This window comes from Peromyscus californicus, unplaced genomic scaffold (genome assembly GCF_007827085.1).
Source record: "Peromyscus californicus insignis strain IS unplaced genomic scaffold, ASM782708v3 Scaffold_11__1_contigs__length_118956290, whole genome shotgun sequence".
NCBI classification, from domain to species: domain Eukaryota; kingdom Metazoa; phylum Chordata; class Mammalia; order Rodentia; family Cricetidae; genus Peromyscus; species Peromyscus californicus.
In genome coordinates, this window is record NW_026294402.1 from 47,354,818 (window position 1) to 47,376,999 (window position 22,182).

At 43.0% G+C, this 22,182-nt stretch overlaps 1 protein-coding gene across 2 annotated transcripts in view; it reads right to left on the reverse strand.

The window, feature by feature from the left end:
• Positions 1-22,182, reverse strand: part of Ddx10 (DEAD-box helicase 10) — a 468,305-nt gene that overhangs the window by 69,411 nt on the left and 376,712 nt on the right. The window contains exons 20-21 of one of the 2 annotated variants that reach the window (XR_008222819.1): positions 14,219-14,374; positions 509-636 (exon numbers count right to left, since the gene is read on the reverse strand). The exons of the other annotated variant lie outside the window; for it this stretch is intronic. The gene's annotated coding sequence lies outside the window, so the exon portion shown is untranslated. The remainder of the gene's footprint in view (positions 1-508; positions 637-14,218; positions 14,375-22,182) is intronic. 2 annotated transcript variants of the gene reach the window in all.

Consider the following 22,182-nt stretch of genomic DNA (forward strand, 5'->3'; position numbering starts at 1 on the left):
CAAGCAAGCAAGCAACCAAGCCAAGAATGGATGCACACATTCCTCTCTACTCTTGCCTATGGGTGTGACTAACTGCTTCTCAACTTTCTCACAATCATGGACTGTAACAGGGAAGTGTGAGCCAAAATAAATTCTTTCTCTCCTGAGTCGCTTTTTTTGTCACAGTATTTTATCACAGCCACAGAAATGGAACTAGAACAGCACCCACCTATACTCCGAGCATCTCTTCCCTGGACCTCTAACATTAACTGAGGCTTCTTCATTCAAAATCATCCAGGTTCTTTTGAAGCCAGTCTAGACTTTCCTACTCTAGCACTGGGGCAGTTATCTGAATCTAATGACACTATATACCTGCAAATATTCCACTGCTTATATTCATCTCCAGTTTGGCTTTGCACAGCTGGTATTTGTCAACCTGACGTTCATTCCTTCCCAAACTTACTTCAGCACCAAACACATTCTGGTCACACCAGTCTCCACGCTATGTCCTAAACAGCTTACAGCTTACCTTGGTTTTGATCATTCTGATTTTTTTCCTGCCTGTTTTCTTTTCACGTTGTCTTCTGGCATTCTCCTCATAATCCTTAAGGGAGCAGAGAAGTGGCATTTTTCAGTTGCCTAGCCACAAGTGCCAACCTGGAACAAAAGCTGGTTTACAAGAAGGGCATGGGAAGCTGTCAAAGCTTAGGCTAAAACTGGTATACATCGATTCCATTACAAGTCGTTATTTGAAAGCAGTCACATGGCTGGGCCTAGCTTCAAATCAGGCTGGCAAAAGCAATGTTCATGAAAAGAAGGAAAACTGGACTTGGGTGGACACTCAGTAATTTCTACAATAGACTGTTTAAATAAAGACTCGGCAGAAGATAGCAATTTGTTTACCTTGATTTGAGCACTACACAGTTTATGCGTGCATTAAAAACATCACATGATATTTTAAAAACACACACAATTTCCTATGCATGTTGTGGGTACATGTGTGTATGCATGTATATGCACATGTATATGGAGGTCAAAGGACAGCCCTCAGGTGTCATCGTCAGAAATGCCATCAGGAGTGGTTCTCTCACTGGCCTGGAGTTCATCAGTTAGGCTGGACTGGATGGTCCAGTGAGCCCCAGGGATCCTCCTGCCTCTGCCTCTCCAGCACTAGGATTACCAGCAGGTGCCATCACACCTGACATTTTTATGTGGTAACTGAGGACTGAACTCAGTCAGGCCTCATAGTTGCAAGTCAAACACTTTACTTAGTCATGCTTCCAGCTCCAGATGTGTACAATTGTATGCACCAATTAAAATAAGTAAACAAAAATAATTATAATATCAGCAAGAATACAAATGTGTAAGAAAAAGAAGCAAAAAGCTTGTGCTTGCCATAAACACTCACTGGAAGCTAAACTGAAGCTATCATAAAAATGCCAAAAATGGGTAGTGAGTCTTTAATTGTCTAGATGTCCCAGGAATAATCATGTTTATCTTCTATATGTTTCATATAATCACTGTATTTATTAAGTTACTTTAAACCATTCTTTTTAATATATAATGTTATAGAGTATATTATAGTATTGACATTACAAGATGCCATATAAACAAATCTACAGACCAATATTACTTGTGAAACATCTACAAAATATTCCTATAAATACCAGTAAGGAGAATATACAGAATACTATAAAAAAAATGCATCATTGTAGCTATAAATAGAGTTTACTCAAAGAACATAAAGATGTTAAACACTAGGAATTCCATGATAAAAATCAGTATAGTGGGGCCTGTGAGATAGATGGTCTAATAGATAAGAGACTTGCCATTGAGCCTGATGGCCCGAGTTCAATCCCCAGGATCCACACACTAGAAGGAGACGCACAGAAAACATGCTTGACGTTCATACTACAACCTCTGACAACTATGTAAGCCTCTCCTCCTCCCAGTGACAACCTCATCAACTCAGTTAAAATAAACTGAATGCCATATCTAAAGGGAATAAAAGCTACCCTCAGTAAAGGAATCACAAAAGGAACAGATGATAATTTTCTGCCCCAAAGGGCTATGCTGGACAGTTTTATGTCAACTTAACACAAACCAGAGTAATTTTGAAAGAGAGAACCTCAATTGAGAAAATGACCCCAGCAGATTAGCCTGGAGACAAATCTGTGGTACATTTTCTTGATTAATGATTGATGTGAGAGGGCCCAACTCACAGTGGGTGATACCATCCCAAAGCAGGTATCACCTGGGGTGTATTAAAACAAACAAACAAACAAAAAACCAGCTGACCAAGCATGAGGAGTAAGCCAGTAAGCAGTGTTTCTCTATGACCCTTGCTTCAGTTCCTGCCTCAAGGTTCCTGCCTTGAGTTCCTGCCCTAGATTCCTTTCATGATGGACTATAAGAGCAAGATAAAATAAATCCTTTTCTTGACAACTTATTTTTGGTCACAGTGCTTTATCACAGCAATGGAAACCACAACTAAGACAACAACCTTGCGGGGAGGGGAGTGGCATCTGATCTAGGAATAACTGCTTAAGGAAATATTAGAGAAGCTAAGGCTTCCTGACAGTGCAGTGACCCTTGGGGTGAAAATCGTGCATTGGAGCCCACCCCTCCAGCAGCAGAGAGGGCCTCCACTCAGCACATCTGTCATCTTCAGCACCTGCCTAAGGAGCTGTAGTCAGGGAATCTCCCTGTCAGGCTTCCTGGCAAGCCTCCATGAAGGTTGCTCTTGGCGACTCCATCTGCCAGAAGATGGAAAGTGTGTCTCACTGACAGGCATGCCTTGACTCTGCCCGGGAGGACAGGTGAAAGTGTTAAGGATGACCTGGTATAAAGCTTGAGTGGCATGGCAAAGCTGGGGGTTGCTGAGAAACAGGCGGCAGCAGACAGATCCTCTCAGTGGGAAGCTATTGGAGTGCAGGCAGCTGGGTTTGGAGCGAAGGAATCCATCTAAGTGAGGTGGAGGCAGCATTGCTAATGCCAGCAGGCTTTGCTCAAGAGGCAGCACACCAAATAATCAGAGAGGAGCCCTGTGTGGGTACAAGGGGGAAGGGTCACAGCTCCCAAATTGATCCTTACCAATCTTCGCCCACTCCACCCCAGAGCTCAGGTCCAATCAACTAGTGCCAGCAAGGTGCGGGGAGGGGGGGGGGGGATGCACAAAGAACCCCTACTAGCCCTTCAGAGTCACAGGAAAGGCTTTACGCACAGTCTGAGCCTTCTCGAAGAGGAAACCAGCCTGGAAACTTCCTCCATGGCACCAACAACAACAGTTTTACCCCAGGTTTACCTTTTTCTAGTGCTGGTACCACAGATCAACCAAGGGTTTTAAAAAGACCCACTATGGGCCCCACACAGTGTTGGTTCCTAATAAGACATCAGAAGAGCCTTTCAAAAACATCTCATCACTAAAAGCAATTCAAGGCACATTTAATGCTGGAGGAGTGAGATTACACACGGAAGTGTGGCGTGGTGATGATTTCAGGGAACAGCAGTACAGAGAAATCCAAACAAAGAAGTGGGATGTGGGCCTTGGAGGGAGGAGGGGAGAGGAGGCCAGGCAGGCAACGGGGAAAAGGAAGAACACTGTGGGTGGGAAGAACAGAATGAGTGGGGGCTCAAACATGGAGGAGAGCTGGCATGAAATGAAGGTCACAGCATCTGGTGAGGATTCACGGACCTCTTCCTACTGGGAAGATATTTGATGCTGATCCTGGTGCTGCGGGTTCTCTTTAAGCTGCCAGTCTTTTGCACCAGGTCAACACCAGCTCACTACATAGTATGTGAACATTTCAGGGTGACCTAGGTCATCTTCTTATCTCACACACTCAGCAAGGGTGACCTACAATATCAAAGCTGGTTAGAATGCTAATGGGGTTTCCAGACAACCTCACTCGTGAAGCTTTTCTCTTAGCCATCTTTCTCCATATTTAAACCTTAGGAACTTTTTCTCCCCAGTGTGATTATTTTACCAAAGACCATGCTCCATGAGAACAGCATCTATAAACTTTGTCAACCATAGAGTATGTATTAAACATCAACCGTGAATGAGGCATTTGGGTGCTATGATAAATAACATTAAAAATCAGGGGAAAAATCATAAAAGTCGGGGAAAACATGTTTATTTTAGTACTAAAATAGCAAATGTATTAAATAACTTCTAGGTATCATATACTAGGATAGGGTTTGTGAATCCTCACATCCAAAAGAAGATATGAGAAGAGGTAAAAACACATAGAAAACACATTGCACTCCAGACTGTGAAGAAAAATGACACTTGTGAGCTCTGAGGATTAGAAATATCAGATAAGACCATTAATCCAGCTTAGGTTTGTGGCAAGGGACAGTCAGATATCAAGGACTATTGATGAAGGCACTCATATTGGAATTCTGTCTTAAAAGTGTGAAAAACCGTCCTGGCTAGTTTTATGTCAACTTGACACAAGCTAGAGTCATCTGAGAGGAGGGAACCTCAACTGAGGAAATACCTCCATAAGATCTAGCTACAGAGCCCAGGCCCTACTAGACCACAATGCCAGACCTGCCACTGGCTGACCAACTCAGCTGGGCCCAGATCCAGCACTGTGAGTATTTGAGCTGTGGAGCATTAGAAGGAGCCAGTCCTGCAGAACCAGAGCTACAGGCTCACCATCACTCTGGCAACAGCAGGATATCCAAGACCAATTTCAGTGATGGTCCAGTACTTGTGCTTCAGAAACCAGAAACCTTGATCCAGAGCAGCTGCTCATGGCAATGAAAATTTGCATGCAAAACTGTCTGGGCAAAATAATAACAATAATGATAATAATAATAATAATAATAATAATAATAATAATAATAATAATAGTTGTTATAATAATAGTTGATAGTAGTAGTATATACTGTGTGACACATCACCATGATGATGTCTGGGTCTGTGCAGCTACCAAGGGCCACGTCTAGGACCGTGGTCCTACTTCATCCAGGATCTGTGTTGATGTTCATGGCCATTGTTACCACCAAAAGCCATTTGGATGTCCGTGGTCTGTGCTGCCACCTGAAGCCATGTTGATGTCCACGGGCCATCCTGCCACTGGGGGCCATGCTGATGTGAGTGGCCTGTATTGTCACCTGAGGCCATGATGATGACTGGGTCTGTGCTGCCAAACAAGAGCCATGTCTGAGTCCAGGTTCCTACTGTGGCAGAGGGCCGTGTTGATGTCTGTGGCCTGTACTGTCACCAGAGGCCATGCTGAGGTCTGTGCTGTCTCCAGAAACCATGTCTAAGTCCATGGTCCGTGCTCCTGCTGACTGGAAAGGGCAAGAAAGCTACTACTGCTGTGGTATCGATGACTGCAGACTCACAGTTGGGAAAGAGGGACCTAGAAGGCTGCTGTGACAACCCCTAAATCCACCCCCAACCCCAAAAAGTATCAGCCTAGACAGAAAGCCACTTAAGAGAACTCTTTAAAATTGTAATAAGCATGCTGAAGTACAGCTCTTCACAGTTGATGCTTCTGGCTCGGGTAGAGGCAGGGAAAGAGGGAAGGAGTCAATTTTCTTTTCTTTTCTTTTCTTTTTTTCTTTTTTGGTTTTTGAGACAGGGTTTGTCTGTAGCCCTGGCTGTCCTGGAACTCACTCTGTAGACCAGTCTGGCCTCAAACTCACAGAGATTTTCCTGCCTCTGCCTCCTGAGTGCTAAGATTCAGACTGTCTCTTTAATGGGTTGGCTACTGGGCGTTTGACCATGCTCCAGTGAGTATATGGGCAATAAAAATTGGACTTTTGTTTCTTTTCTTCTGATTTTTTTTTGGGGGGTGCAATGGTTGGGGACAGACCTGGGAGGACTGGGAAGAGAGTGTGCTCCTGGTTCAAGATGTGAAATTCCCAAATAATCAATAAAAATATTATGAAGAAAAAAAGATCTAGCTGTAAAATATTTCTTAATTAGTGATTGATGGGGAAGGGCCCAACCCATTGTGAGCAGTTCCATCTCTGGGTTGGTGGTCCTAAGTTCTATAAGAAAGCAGGCTGAGCAAGCCAGATGAGCAAGCTGGTAAGCAGCACCCCTCCATGGCCTCTGCATCAGCTCCTACCTTCAGGTTCTGCCTTATTTGAATTCCTGTCCTGACTTCCTTTGATGATGAACTGTGATGTGGAAGTGTAAGTCATATAAACCCTTTCCTCCACAAGTTGCTCTGGCCATGATGTTTCATTACAGCAATAGAAACCTCAACTAAAACAAAGACATAACTCAAAAAGGGAGAAGGCAGTAGTGGTAGAAAGATCAAAGACACAGAGAAGCAGGACAGCAGACCATCTAAGAGCTGAAGCACAGCAGGGAAGAGCAGGCCCGATAAAGAAATAACTGTTCCGACAGCCACAGACCAGACATCAGGGGCCTTGAACACTGGGTCATAGAGCTTTATCTTTGCCACAGAGACTCTGGGGACCCACAGAAAAATGTGGCCACAGAGCTGGAGACAGCACAGTGGCTTGCAAAGCATGCATAGGGCCTTGGATTCAATAGCCAGCATCACACACACACACACACACACACACACACACACACGCACACACGCACACACACAAATGACAACAAAGAAAACTTTGCTCAAATGTTACAAATTTAGATAAATAAATTTTTAAGAAGTACTGAAACCTTTAAACACCACAAATCCAAAATAAAGTTCTTATGTAACTAAATAAGAGAGTACATTGAATAAGGATTGGCATTTTAGAGAAGAGTAAGAGGAGCTGAGGAGATTGTTTAGTCAATGAAACGATGCCTTGCAAGCATGAGGCCCTGAAGCCATGCCAGGCATGGTAACATATACTCATAATTCCATACTAGGAAGGCAGAGACAAGCAGATCCCCGAGGGAATCACTGGCTGGCTAGCCTTGCCTACTTGGTTAAGTTCCAGGCCATGAGAGACCCTGTCTCAAAACACAAGGTGGATGGCAGCTGAGGAACAATACCCAAAGTTATCCTCTGGCCTGCACACACACACATGTACCTGACACAGATACACACACATGCACATGCACAAAAGATCGGAAAAAGACTTAAATAAAAACTAAAGTAAAACACTGAACAGACAGAAAATAAAGAGAACAGCTTGTAGAAAGGAATAATAATAAATCAGCCAAAATTCTCCAAATATTTTAAGATAGTTCACATTAATGTGGTACATATAAATGTGGAGAAGAACCAATAACTACCAGAGGTGTCTCCCCAAAAAGTAAAACATAAAAAGATAAATTTTTAAAAATTAAGGAAGTTTTCATAAATTAAAATAAAACTTGTACCTATATATTTAAAGAACACATTGCTGCCATGGAAAATAAAAATGTCAACACAGAGACGTTAACTAGCTAAGTATCAGTCCTTGAATAAAAGGAAAAATACCTTAAATATCTAAGTCATTTACAGGGAAGAATGTCAATTAGACTAGACATGTTGACGGCCTAAGTTCACACTAGTATGCAACAGTGTGGCACTTTTAACATAGTCAAAAGAAAGAAAGAAAGAAAGAAAGAAAGAAAGAAAGAAAGAAAGAAAGAAAGGAAGGAAGGAAGGAAGGAAGGAAGGAAGGAAGGAAGGAAGGAAGGAAGGAAGGAAGGAAGGAAGGAAGGAAAGAAAGAAAGAAAGAAAGAGAAAGAAAGAAAGAAAGAAAGAAAGAAAGAAAGAAAGAAAGAAAGAAAGAAGGAAAGAAAGAAAGAAAGAAAGGAAAGGAAAAAGAAAATACAAACTAGAACTTAAATCTACCCACAACAATATTTCAGCATAAGGTTCGTGATGTGGGAGAAATTAGCAGTGTCTTTCCAGGAGCCTATCTTGAGGAATTTACCACGAAGCAGCCTCATACTACCACAAAATAACAGAACAAGTTTTAGCAATGTTTCAGGATTCAATACTGAATATATTTGCCTACAGAAATAAGACTAAAGGATTGAGATGATTATATTAAAACAGTATACAATAGCAGCCGAAGTAGCCAGCTCTACCCTGAGGGGTCCCCGATGGACCTCCACTACGAGCAGACAAAATCATGACTTACACTGCAGAAAAGCATTTTAAAATGAGCCATAATGAAGAAGTGTTGGATGTAGTGTGCGTGCGTATGCGTGCGTATGCGTGTGTGTGTGTGTGTGTGTGTGTGTGTGTGTGTGTGTGTGTAGCATGTGTTTCCTTGGACACACTTGTATGCATGCAGGTGCACATGCGTGTGACTGCCGAGACCAGAGGGTGATGCCTAGTGTCTTCCTCTATCACTCTCCACCTTATTTTGTTTTCTGAGACGGGGTCTCTCACTGAGCTCAGCCCCACCAACTGACTAGACTGGCTGGTCAGCAGGCTCCAGGGATCGCCTGTGTCCAGGTTGTTGTGGTAAGGTTACAGGCAAGTGCCACCACACTTGACTTTCACGTGGGTGCTGGGGTCTAAATTTAGGTTCTCACGCTTGTATAGCAGGCACTTTAATTAACAAGTAATCTCCTTAGCACTCCCAAACTGGGGATTATGAAGTAAAGATAAATTAGAATATAAGAGGTGAGGATAGGCTTCGCACAGAGAACGCTGCCCCTAACTGTCATGTGTGTGTGTCTGTGTGCATATATGTATGATGTGTGTGTGTAGTGGTGTGTGTGTGTGTGTGTGTGTGTGTGTGTGTGTGTGTGTGTGCGTGTGTGTGTGTATGATCTGTACTTTCTGGTTTTGACTTCTTCTCTTGTATCCCAGGCTAGCTTTAAACTGTCCCTGTAGCTGAGGATGACCTTGGACTCCTGCTTCGCCCGCCTCCACCTCCAGAGAACGGAGATGACAGACCTGGACAAACTTTCCAACTTGATTGTGTTGCTCTTGAACCTAACATTGTTCAAAGGATGTCCTTTACAACCAGGCCGAAATATCAAGCAAATTTTCAAAATTAAATACAGTTTAACAATTAAGTTTAGCAAAGAAGTGGTTTACTTATTTCTCTAAAGCATTTCCTTTTGTGGATGAAACTGTTCTGAGATGTGATTTCCCTCACAGTTGAGAGAGGTTATGGTAAGGTTAAATTCAAAGATGTCGCGTGTGTTGCCGTGTTAAAGTCTTGTCTGAACTTCCAAAGCGGAAAGCGCTGTCTGTGTAGCCGATCTTCCCAGCTCCGAGTTTGACAGGTGTGCTGAAGTGCTTGGCTTTCAGCCAGGAGAAAACAACTAGCTCCCCTGAGAGAGCCTTCCTTCCCTTCCTGGGTCCCCTGAACTCCCTCCCGCCCCCCACCCACCCACCTCAGCATGTGCTGTGACAGTGGAAAACCAAAGTGACACCTTCTAGACAAAGAAGGGACATCGAACAGAAAGGGAAACGAGTTCATTGGTTACAACACAGGCATTCAGAAGGGTGTATGTTTGATTCTCTGTGGATGCTCCCAAGCCTATAAATCAAACTGTTAATACTAACTGCACTTAAGATGAAAAGAAATTGCTGCTAATGTCAGCAAATAAAACTGGAGCACAGAAAACAATGGGAGAAAGGGAAATGGTTTCCGTTAATCTCAGTGGTTTCATCATAGGAAACAAGTAGGTTAGACCTAATAAGAGTGTTATAGATAGGCAAAAATGTATCTGTTGTTGTGTTTTCTTACCGTGTGTGTGTGTTTACATACATATACGTATACATATGTACATACATATCTGTGTGTGCATGCTTGTGTGGAAGTACGGACATGTGAGTACCATGGCATGTGTGGAGAGGTCAGGGGACAATCTCTTGCTTGAGAAAAGGTCTCTTTGATGTTTGCCCCTGTATACACCAGGCTAGCTGGCCAATAAGCTTTCAGGTCTCCTCTGTCTCCATCTCCCACCTGCTGTAGATCCACTAGAATGACAGACAGATACCACGGCACCCAGCTTTACATCCGTACCTAGGGTTTGAATTCAGGTCCTCATGCTCGTGGGACAATCATTTTACCCATCAAGCCATCTCCCTTGCTCCAGAATGTGTCTTTTTTAACAAGTAAACTTTGAAGTGAAAGGGGAAAATATTCATACAAAACAAAAAATACACAAGTTTAAAATAGATGAAGTATAAAAACAATATCAAACGTAACCATCATGTCAATAAGGCCATAATAAAAAAATATGATTTTCATGCTGACTTCTTTCAGACTATTTTAGCTTCTCTTCTATTACTATGATTAAAAAAATACTCTGCCTTTAATCCCAGCACTCGGGAGGCAGAGGCAGGCGGATCTCTGTGAGTTCGAGGCCAGCCTGGGCTACCAAGTGAGTCCCAGGAAAGGCGCAAAGCTACACAGAGAAACCCTGTCTCGAAAAACAACAACAAAAAAAAAATACTCCGAAAAAAAGCTTAATGGAGGAAGGGTAATTTTTAGGCCACATTTTGAGGTACAAATCCACCACAGTTGAGATGGTCAAGGCAGCAGGAGCTGGAATCCCCTGGTTATATTACATCTCAGTCATAAGAAGAGTGATGAACGCATACACGCTAATGCTCAGTTCACTTTTTCTACTCTTACATGCTCTAGGATTTCGTATGCAGGGGATGGGGTCACCCACAGTGGGCAGGTCTTCCCGTCACTGACATAATCAAGATGATCTCTAGATTTTTCAGGGCTAGTCTTAATCTCTCACAGGTATACCGTTCTGCAGGCCCATCTCTCAAGTGAGTCTAGATTCTGTCTAATTGACAATTAACATTACTGCACAGACCCAGACAGGTAAAAACAATTAGTAAGGATATAAAATGCCCAGACAACAAACAACATAGAACTTATTGACATTCTAGTAATGGAGAATGTACTTTTTTAAAGAAAAAAATAAGGCCTACTTAAAAATTAACAAGATATTAAGCCATAAAAAAGTTAAAAGAAATAATAACATCCATAAAAACTAAAGCCAATGGTATATTTTTACCATGAGGAAATAAAACTAGAAGTACAACCCCCTTCTACCTGGAAATATGAACACACACACACACACACACACACACACACACACACACACACACAAACCCTCATATAAATCTTGTGGCAAGGAGAGATATAATATAGAAAATATAAAAAGTAATTGCAAAATTTCTGAGAGCAGAAATGAATAAAATACAATGTTTTGCAGAGGATATGGATAAATTAAATGCTCACATAAAAGCACAGAACTTCCAAATCTTTCATATCAGTGGAAGTGGAAACTAGATTAAATACCAGCTCCGAAGAGGAGGGAAAAGACAGACATCCAAAAGAAAGAATGGGCTGGGAGATGGCTCAGCCAGCAAAGCTGCCTTGTGAGCAGGAAGGCCTGAGCCCACTCACACCACCCATAAGAAGGGTTACCTCACCCCGCCTTTATGCAGGGGGGAGCTCAGTCCACCTCAACTTGATGTGCCAGGCTTTGTTCAAGTCCATGGGAGGCCTGCCCCTTTCTGAATGGAGACTGAGGAGGAGTGGGTGGGGAGGGGGGCAGATGGGAGTGAGGGTAGAGGAAATGGGAGGATAGGAGGGAAGGAAAATATGGTCGGTATGGAAAATAAATTTTAAAACTGTTAGCTAAAAAAAAAAAAAAAAAAAAAAAAAAAAAAAAAAAAAAAAAAAAAAAAGCAGCAGCAGCCGAGTATTGGTAGTATGTGCTTGTAATCACAGAACAGGGAAGTAGCCCACAGAGAAATCCCAAGGGCTCACGGGCCAGCAGCCTCACCTGCCTAACAAGTTCCTGGCCAGTGAGTGACTCTGTCAGAAAAAAAAAAAGTAGATAGTGCCTGAGGAACAAGGTCCAGATCTAGGTTGTCCTCTGGCCTACACACACACACACACACACACACACACACACACACACACACACACACAATTTGATCCTTTGAATAACATTAATAAAATGGATAAACCTCCAGTAAATCTATTTTTTTTCCTTAACAAAAAAAGGTAAACAGCACAAATACACAACAATATGACCAAGGAAAACAACCATCAAAGGAAAGTAATTTTTAATCTACATAATGAAATTGGGAGAGTGGCCATGAAATCACTTAAAAACCCTGATGAAACAGATAACTTAAGTCAAATTCAGATTCAAAAGTTCAATGGCCCACGTATCATACAAGAAGCAGGCAGGCTTCCAGAGGGCTGCTCTTCAAATCAGCCCAGGAGACCACCAAACAGTCTGAACAACTAAAGTGTATCACACTGCATGGCTGAGGCTTAGACGGCCACAGACTGCAGGACAGGTGTGTTCCAAACACATAAGACTCATCAACCAAAACTTTATATGAAGATGATACAAAAGGATGTCTCTAATTGTCACAAAAATACTGTAAGATTATAAGTGAAATATTAAAATAGGATCATATCCAATGCTGAAAGAAAATACATCATAACTTTATTCCTGGGACCTGACAACAACGAACAGCAAGTCTGCTACAGAAAAATTGTAAGCACTTTTGAAACCCAAAAAGGATCGGGAAATAATATCAAAAAAAAAAAAAAAAAGAATCTCCTTCTCTTAGATGTTGACTCAAAGAAACAGATAAATCAACAATGTAAAACATTCTAAGATGAATGCCTTCTTTTCAGTACGTCAAGGACATGATTAAAAGGGGTAAAGAGGCTGGAAAGAGAGCTTGGCCAGTCAAATGCCTACTGCGTAAGTATGAGGAGATGGTTTCATATCCCCAACACCCACACTGAAAAAAAAGGCAAGTTGAATAACTGTCTTAGTTAGGGTTTCTATTGCTACAATGAAACAATATGACCACAAAGTAAGTTGGGGAGGAAAGGGTGTATCTGGCTTACACTTCCACATTGCTGTTCATCCTCAAAGGAAGTCAGGACAGGAACTCAAACAAGGCAGGATCCCAGAGGCAGGAGTTAATGCAGAGGCCATGGAGGGATGTTGAGTACTGGCTTGCTTCCCCTGGCTGGCTCAGCCTGATTTCTTATAGAACCCAGGACCACCAGCCCAGGGACGGAGTCACCCACAATGGGCTGGGCCCTCCCCCATTGCTAATTAAGAAAATGCCACACTGCCAGATCCTACGGAGGTATTTCCTCAACTGAGGCTCCCTCCTTTATGATAACCCTAGTTTGTGTGCCAAGCTGACATAAGACTAGCCAGCACAAAGACACACACTGATCCCAGCACTGGAGAGACAGGGACAGGAGATTCCTGGGTGGTGGCCAGGTAGTCTTGCCAAATTAGTATGCTACAAATGCAGTGAGAGACCCTGCCTCAACATTAACCACATGCACAGTCACACACACACACACACACACACACACACACACACACACACACACACACACACACAGAGAGAGAGAGACAGACAGACAGACAGACAGACAGACAGGCGGTGGAGGGTCAAGCAGACAGAGATTCATCTAGGTTAAAGAAAATGATATATGGTATAAGTCACTTAACTGGACAGTCTAGTGTGGATGCTAATTAAACCAGGATCAGGGTAGTAACTCAGTGGTGAAGTGACCCTAAATTGCATGAGGCCCAGTAATTATTACTTTTCTGACTTTCACTCCCTCAACAAATTATTTCATCATATAAGCAAAAACAAGTAATTTGCAAATTTTAGGTTTTGATTGTTAATGCTGGTAAGCAGTCTTTTTCCCTGTTATTTGTGTTTTTGTGATGGGACCTAGGCATCTGGAATTAGACTGTTGGCTGTGTCTTTTGGTGTGGTTATCTTACCCACCTTTGTTGAGTGGGTGTTTGGATCTCTATTGGATGTTACCCAAATTTGGCATGTTTTAGACCAGCTGAATGGTTCGCAAGGCTCGTCCTGGGGGCACTTGTGGTGTGGGGGCACTTGTGGCTAGGGCAAGGTGCAGCTTCTGACCATAAGAATAAATCCCCTGTAGGGCTAGTAGGTTCTCTGTGAGATCTGCATGTAGCTCAGAGCATGGATCCTCCGATAGCAAGGTCTTGAGGTCACGGAGACTGGGCGCTTCTTATTATTACTAGTAAAGTATAGCTGACAAAGCTCATAAATGATTGACAGGAGACTATAACAATATTGTGGTTGGAAACTATTCCTAATACGTTTATTCTCCAAACACCTTCTTAAAATTTAATTGAATTAAGCCCTCAGGTTTATTTATTTCCTTCATGAATGCAAAATACTCCCAAGAAATTTTCATCTCCATAAGAGGAAAAAACCAAATTCTATGATTTTTTTTTTAAACACTTCAAAGTACCCAGAATGTTTCTAGGGCATAGGGATCATTTAGTAGGCATTACCTGAATAGAACTGAGTAACTGATGAAATGATGGAGCAAGAACAGTTCACTTGGGGATAGGCGTCTCCCCTTCCTGAGCGTTTCCCATCAAGCTTCTTCTGAAGGTACGCAGGAGAGGATCAGAGCCCACAGCTCAGCTCGCTTTGTCCCATGTTTCCTTGAAAAGCACAGACGGAGGAGGAATTTTTTTCTTGAATCATGAGTGTAGAGTTAGAAGCACCTAACGACATGATTGGATTGGTTCTGTTCTGCTAGTGCATTCTAACAGGGTGCCTGTGTCTGCCGAAAAGATCTTATCACATGTCACCCGGACCTAACTCTATTAACGTGTAAATAAAATTGAGTCTGTGCACTGAAAACACCAATATTTTGCTGGCAAATATAACCCGTTTTCCTTTTCAAAAGAAAAAGGATAACTAATGCAAACTTCTCAATATGGATTTCTAAGATAAAAATAAAGTAACTTATCCACCAACCTGGGTAGGGTTTAAAAAGCTAAATGCTGGAGAAAGAACACTCAAGTAAATATGATTAAGGACGTTCTGCAAGCTTATGGAGAAGACACAGCATATCCACCCTCATCAGAAAGGCTCTTATCTTTTAAATCGTAGAGCCTCCTGGCAGGGAGGCAAGAGCGTGGGATCTGGAGCCAGACACTAGTCTGTTGTGTGGGGAGAGAGACTTTCCTCTGGTTGAATAGTGGGCCACATCTCCTTAATGGGTGGCAGTCATTCTGTGAGCTGTGACTCCTCTCTGTGAAACAGACTGTAGAGGACAAGTACACCAACCCAGAGAACTGGCCTTGCCACCTCTTTGCAGAGTAGATCATTGGCCCAAGGGCCTCTTCTACAGACAACTAACTACATCTTCTATGTCTCCACCTGGGTGCCGCTAATCAGAAGACTTCCTATTTCGTGTCCTGAAGGAAAGGAGTGCTAATTAGGCTTCAAGCTCAAACCCCAGAGGAGAAAGGAAGAAATTAATGTTGGACAGTTTTAGAGCATTACTGGGTCACTAGTCATACTATTTAATGATATCAGAACCCTACTGTAATTCAAATCCCTTGTCGGTGTTATTGTTATTATTACTAGCTTTAAAGTGGGGATAGTCAGTTTACAATCTCACAGAACTTTCTCATTTTTCTAGGGGAAAGATACATCTGTTAAATCATATCTTACTGCCTGGCTAATTTTTCCTGTTATTTTTTTGGTGTCCTTTACTGAGTGACAGGCACTTTATTGGGCATTTTATACATTATTTTATCTTATATTGGTTAATTAGCCTCTACTTTCCATCCTGGGGTGAACTATGATCATTTTATTTAATGAGAAATGGACAATCAGGTTAAAAACTAGTACACCGCCATTCAGAGCTCAGGATGCGGCAACGGACCTAAAACCCACATCCACTCGAGAGCACCGCACGTACTCCATGCAAATGACCCTGTTATGGTTTGACTCTAAGGCAACTCTGGCTCATGTATGACTGCCTAAACTCCAGGTGGCAGGGCTATTTTGTTGGTGGCAACCTCAGGAGGCAGGGTCCAGCTGGAGGAGGTGAGTCACTGGTGGCAGGGCCTCTGATCCTTTCTCCCTGCTTCCTGGCTGCCATGAGTTGAGCAGCTTTCTCCTCCAGGCCTCCCTGCAATGACGATCTGCCTCACTGTGGCCCAGAAACAAAGGTGCCAACCAAGCACAGGGTGAAACACAGAGCTCAACATAATCTTTCCTCCTCCGTCGCCTCTCTCGGGTCTTCCTCACAATGAAGAACTGACTGGCACACCCTCCTTTAGTATCCACACCACAAACCCATCAAGGACTGCAGTTGAGTCTCTTTGGAAAAGATGGAATCAAGGGCGAGGGTCATCTCCCTGAACAGTTGCGGTCCCCTCACCCACCGGTCCAGTTTCCGTATCCTGAAATACCACCAGAGTGTTTCATCCCCTGTTCCAGCTGATTAAAAAAGCATCTGTGACCTGGAAGTTTCCTCACGCCTGAGCAGACATCAGACATTTGAGGAGGCAGCCATCCCTTTAAACATCAGAACCTGTGACTTGTTCCAGCAGGCTTCTACCGGAGCACTTGTCTGTCACCCACTGCCACCTCTTGTCACTTGGTATTTTCAACGGAGCTGCTACACGGCACAAGCTTCAGATTTAGGAGGAGGGCGTGTTTCCACTGAGACTCTAGGTGGGAGAGGAGCTTGCAGTGCCTAGAACTCAAGGCCCCCTCTATTATCGACACCATCACTCACTTTAGAAAAGAGAAAAGGAAAGAAAGTCCTTGGTGTGATACTGAAAAGGGCCCCTTTCACCGTTGGCAATTTCTCCTAGTCAGAAAGTACACGTTGTTTGTAGTTTAGCACTGCCAGGCTTCTCGGTCATCTTGAGAAATACACAGATGAAAATACAAGCCGCCACTGAGCAGAGGAGGAATGATCTAGTCTGCTCCGGGAGCAAGAAAAGTGATAAGACATGCTATACAGTGAATCGCTGTGGGTGAAGTATGAAAGGATCAAAGCTGGGCCTTTACTTCAAAGAACATCACCAACGTGGTGGGTTTGACTCCATTTTGCTAGAAAATGCCTTTAACAATTCCCTTTCAACCACCTTTGTAAACAGCCATCTTCCGACCTCAGGTCTCATGGTTGAATGCAAATCTCAAAGGGGAATCCCAGAGATGATTCAAGCTTTTATCTGCTGCTGGGGATTCTTCCTAACCAGAATGATTTCATTATAAACTCATGATAAGTTCCTTGAAAGGGAAATCAGAATCCCAAGAGAGATGCTTCCATTGCTACAGCACACATGCTCCAGTCTTCCTGAAATCAGCTGAGCGGCAGCCCCATGTATTTTCCCAAGAATGCAACCATTACCCAGAGCAAAAGAGACTCCAAGTCATCTGAGTTCAGTTAAAACACATGAAACCCTATCCCGGGCAGAGATACAGCAGGCCTTCAGTGAGTCATTTTAAAGTTAGGAAATGATTTGAACATTATCCTCAAGCTGACCATAGAGCACTGCCCCCACCCCCACCCATCCCACTCCCGATCTAGATCAGCATAAATGCAGTGCTCTATCTGTGACAGGAACAGTAACCCAAGACAATCATTTCTGCCTCTTCCCCCTTTCACTTTCTAAATCATTAATCTCTCTCTACCCCAACTCCCAGCATAACCTCTCCTTCATTCATTGATATTTGTCTAAACATGGGCTGTGCATCTAAGACATCTAAGCTACATGCCAGGAAAAGTGTGCCTTTTCCCAACAAATCCCCCTCACACCACAGATGCTCCAACTCTACAGAATAAGACCCAAAAGGCCAGACCATCACAAAGAAAGACAAAAACCATTCAACTTTAGAAAAGAGATAAAATAGGTACATCTCAATCAAAAGCTCAGGAGCATTCTTCATGGCCTCAAGGCAGAATGCACCACTGGACTTAAGCTCCAAAGGATAAGAAGCAGTTCCAACCAAATTGCAATATTCTTGGCTTTTGAATTTGAACCCAAAATTACATTTGCAAATGCTTGCATACCTTTGTGTGCAATTTGCAGAGTGCAGTGAAAATTCTCTTGTTCTTTATTTCTCTTAAAGTTCCCCAGGTTACATTTTATTCCAAGCCACAAAGAATGCAAGGGAAAGAGAAGGAGAAAAAAGAGCTACCACTGACTGAGACCTTTGAGGCACAACCTGTCTGTCATAAGATGTGAAGACAGTGGCTATTGAAACCCAGTCACCAATAAACAATTGAAACCTACAACCTAAATCCTCCAGCTAATAGGCAGCTGTCAGATCATTCCTCTAAGGCTGACCTAAAAGAAAAGGATACATTAGAAGAAGGAGCAGAGAGAGCCTTGTTAATCACCCACAGTTGGATTTTAAATTGTTACTGCCTTGCCATTATACTGGGGGCTCATGCAATTGTCTCAAGATAATCTCAGACTGTGCCTTTTATCCGCAAGCGCCATCAAATCACTGAGATGGACAATAAGAGGAAGCCGGGCTAGGGCTTTTTCAATCTTACCAAATGAGATTAAGTGGGTTGATCTGGCCCATATCTACCAAGAGGCTGCATTCAGTAATGATTCACATTTTCACATTCTCGATGCAAAATTTCAAGCAATCCTTACTGGTATGAATTAATAGGTAAAGGAAAACAAGTTCAGAAGTCTGGCTTTCTTTCTTTTCTTTTTTTTCCCCTAAGATTCTAAAAGCATTGTTCTGCTTTAGAGTCATCACATGTCAGTGAAAGGTTTTGTTGTTGTTGTTATTGTTATTGTTAAACTGCTGTATTTGAGGCAAGTCCATACACAGCATGGTAATATTCTCAAATCACACAACAGAGATTCATGAAAATATCCCTTGTGCTCAGATAAAGCCATTACCATATCCTAATGCAGTTTAACAACACACAACACAGTCATGTGCCTGCTATTGCAACAAACTAGGTCACTGCAAATCACCCACCAAATACGCGGGTGAAGCGGGCCGTTAGCATCAAGGAACTGGGGAAGAAATGGAATCAGTTTCCCAGGATCCAATCCATGAGGCAAGGGTATATTGAGAAAAGAAACTGTCCAGGAACTTGGTAGGGTGCTCCTAAGCACCTCAGAGTTCCCTCTCCCCGGCTCCTGGCTAAAATCTTAGAAGCAATGGTCATCAACATTGTGCGTCCTGCCATCCACTGGGCCCCAAATGCTTCCCATGCCTGTGTTATAGTTGGATGTCTGGCTGTCAAGGCCTGCCTCTGCTTGGCTGATTGCCATCAGGATGCCCATCTGCTCGTGTACTATGTGATCTATGAGTTCAAAAGCCTCAATTTTCATGAAGTCTGATTTCCTTGACTTTTCAAATATTAACATAAAGAATAACCCAAATGTTCTGCTTTTTTGCTTACTTCTGTTTCCACTTTATGAAGATGTTCTCCACAGGTACACAGAGAATTCAGAACAGGGTGCAGATGGCAAGAAGGTAAAAATGAGAGCAGTGAGTAGGGACTCCGAAACTGGGATGCAAATAGAACCTTCTCACTCACATAGTTTGTAAACATCTCAAGATTTAGTGCATTCAAAACAAAGAAAAACAAATCACTCTTCTTTCCCCGAAAAGTCGGTTCTTATTCAAGCCAGCGAACTGAGAATGTATCGGTATCAGCAGGACCGGAGCAGGACCTCAGAAGGTCCTGGGCACATGGGGTCACCATGTTCCAGGGCTCAAGCTAGCCTAAGAAACAGCTGTCTGAGCAAAATGAGATTGAAGCTAAGCTGAGACTGAGATAGATGCCCTGATGGCAGTTTATCATTACTAGCCAGAAATATTAGCCAGGGCCGGGCAGAACTTCTGTCCTAGCTGCACTGCATGGTCCCAGGCTTAACAAACTGGCATTAGTCCTTGCCAAAGGACAAAGAAGCCAGCTCCATCACCTGTCTTTCCGCCCTCCTTTCTAGTCCTGATTATTATTAGAGGCATCGACAGCCTTCCCCGGACACATGATAGTGATTGAACTCCTATTTTAAGAGCCTTTATTGACTCAGAATAGATACAATTAGTTATCTGAATCCCATTTCTGAACAGAAAACAGAGGTTACTGAGGAAAGGTTCATATTTTTATTTTTAGTCACAGAAGCACAGAACGTGAAAGGAAAACCACTGAGGCCAACTCCCTCACACACCCACTCACTCGGTGATATTGACTGAGCACCTAACTGTGTGCTAGGCCTGAATTTGGATACGTTAAATAACAGTGGAAAAACAAGGCTCTCTTCTTTAGAGGTTGTAATCTACCAGGGAAAGACATGAGCTTAATACTTAAGTAAATGGTACACAATGCTAGAAAAGAATTGATGCTTTGGAAAGAGAAGAAAAATCAGAATCAATAAAAGCACTAGCAGGTATGTGGAGGAGGATGTAGAAATGGGTCTGAATAGACTAGTCAGGAAAGACCTCGTGAGCAGGTTTCACTTGAACAGAAAAATTGAAGATGAAGAAACCAGCCATGCAGGCAACTGTATCTGTGAGAAGAGCCTTGCAGCAGAAGGAGGGGTCAGCACAGAGACAGAAGTGAGCAGCTAGAGGATGGCTTAGTGGGGAAAGAGCCCAAGCATGAGGACCTGAGTTCAGATCTGCATGACCCATACAAAAGGCAGGCCCAGTGGCAGCTGTCTAGGACTCTGGAACTGGGGTCAAGGGAATGATGTGTAAAAGGTAGATGGGGGGTGGGCACTGACTAGGCAGCTAGTCTATCTAAAACGTCAAGGTTTCAGTTCAGTGAGAGACCCTGGCTCAAAAATTAAAATTAGGTGGAAAGTGAATTGGGGATGTGCTGTGGGATGTTCTATATGGCAAATGTGTTGCTGATTAGTCAATAAATAAAACACTGATTGGCCATTGGCTAGGCAGGAAGTGTAGGCGGGACAAGGAGGAGAATAAAGCTGGGAAGTGGAAGGCTGAGTCAGAGAGACACTGCCAGCCACCAGATGAGAAATAGCATGTGAAGATGCCGGTAAGCCACGAGCCACATGGCAAGGTATAGATTAATGGAGATGAATTAATTTAAGCTGTAAGAACAGTTAGCAAGAAGCCTGCCATGGCCATACAGTTTGTAACCAATATAAGTCTCTGTGTTTACTTGGTCAGGTCTGAGCGGCTGTGGGACTGGCAGGTGAGAGAGATTTGTCCTGACTGTGGGCCAGGCAGGAAAACTTAAGCTACAGGGATGTCCATTTCTGACTTCCACTTGTGCACATATAGGTAAGCACAAACACACACACACACACACACACACACACACACACACACACACACACGTGCACTCTCACACACATGCACATATTACAGATCACACACACACACCAAATACGAGTCTAGAAAGTGCAAGGAACATCAAAATGTTGATATTGCTGAGGTCCTATGAGAAGAGGAGGCACTGGAGGACTACAGTGGAGTGATGGGACCCAGATGTAGCAGAGGTATCCCAAAGACCACGTAGAACAGGAACTTCCACCGGAAGTGGAATACAGTGTCAAGAGTTTTAAGCAGGAGAGTGAGATGAGTGGATTCCTTCCAGGTCGATAGAAGGGCTCTGTCTTAGCTGCTGAGAACACACAGTGGACATGGATTCCAGGTAAAGAACCAGGTGAGAGGAAAGGAGCCTCAACTAGATAGATGGAGGGTGCCGAAGGTAACAGAGTTCGCGATCCTTGTTGAGGGAAGGTCCAATCAGAGCAGTTGATGCATCTGACATGAGAATCAAGGAGGCTTCCAGCTTAACAGGAGGATGGAGTCATCTTTTGAACCCTCTTCAAAAGACCTTGAATGTGATTGGCTACTATGGAGTTTCCTCTCTCACCTGAATCTTCTCTTTAGAGAATTAGGAGACGAGGCACACTCACAGACACCTAACTTCCCTTGTTAAAAGGGGTTAAGAATCAAATATCTTCTCTTTTACTGTCTTAATCATTTCTTGTGTCATCTTAGAGTTTTATTCCTTTCTCTCCTATCCAAGAAGGGTATATAAGGTCCATGTGAACATCATTTCATGAAAATAATCCTGGTTAAATGTGGGACTGGACCCCTGGAAGCACAACTCAGTCTAGACTCAGGCTCAGTCAAGGGGCATGCCAACAGCTGCATAGAAGAGAGAAAACTGATCCCATCCTATCAACCAGAGGCTTGCCCAAGGTCAACAAAGGTCATCAACAACCAAATTGCTACTGGAATTTATCTTCCTTAATTCTCTATGCAAAGAGCATAAACTCTCTGGGGAACAAAATACAGAGAAACTTTTCAAGATTTGAATATCTTATTGTTAAAAAATCCTTCAATATGAGCTGTGACAAAAGTCATATTTATCCAAGGAAAAGAAAATACTTCTTCTAGAGAAATTCTTTTTTCTGCCTAGTGACTAACTTCCATCCTTTATTATGAATTAGCTCGAAGGCACATCCCTAAGCCCTCAAACGAA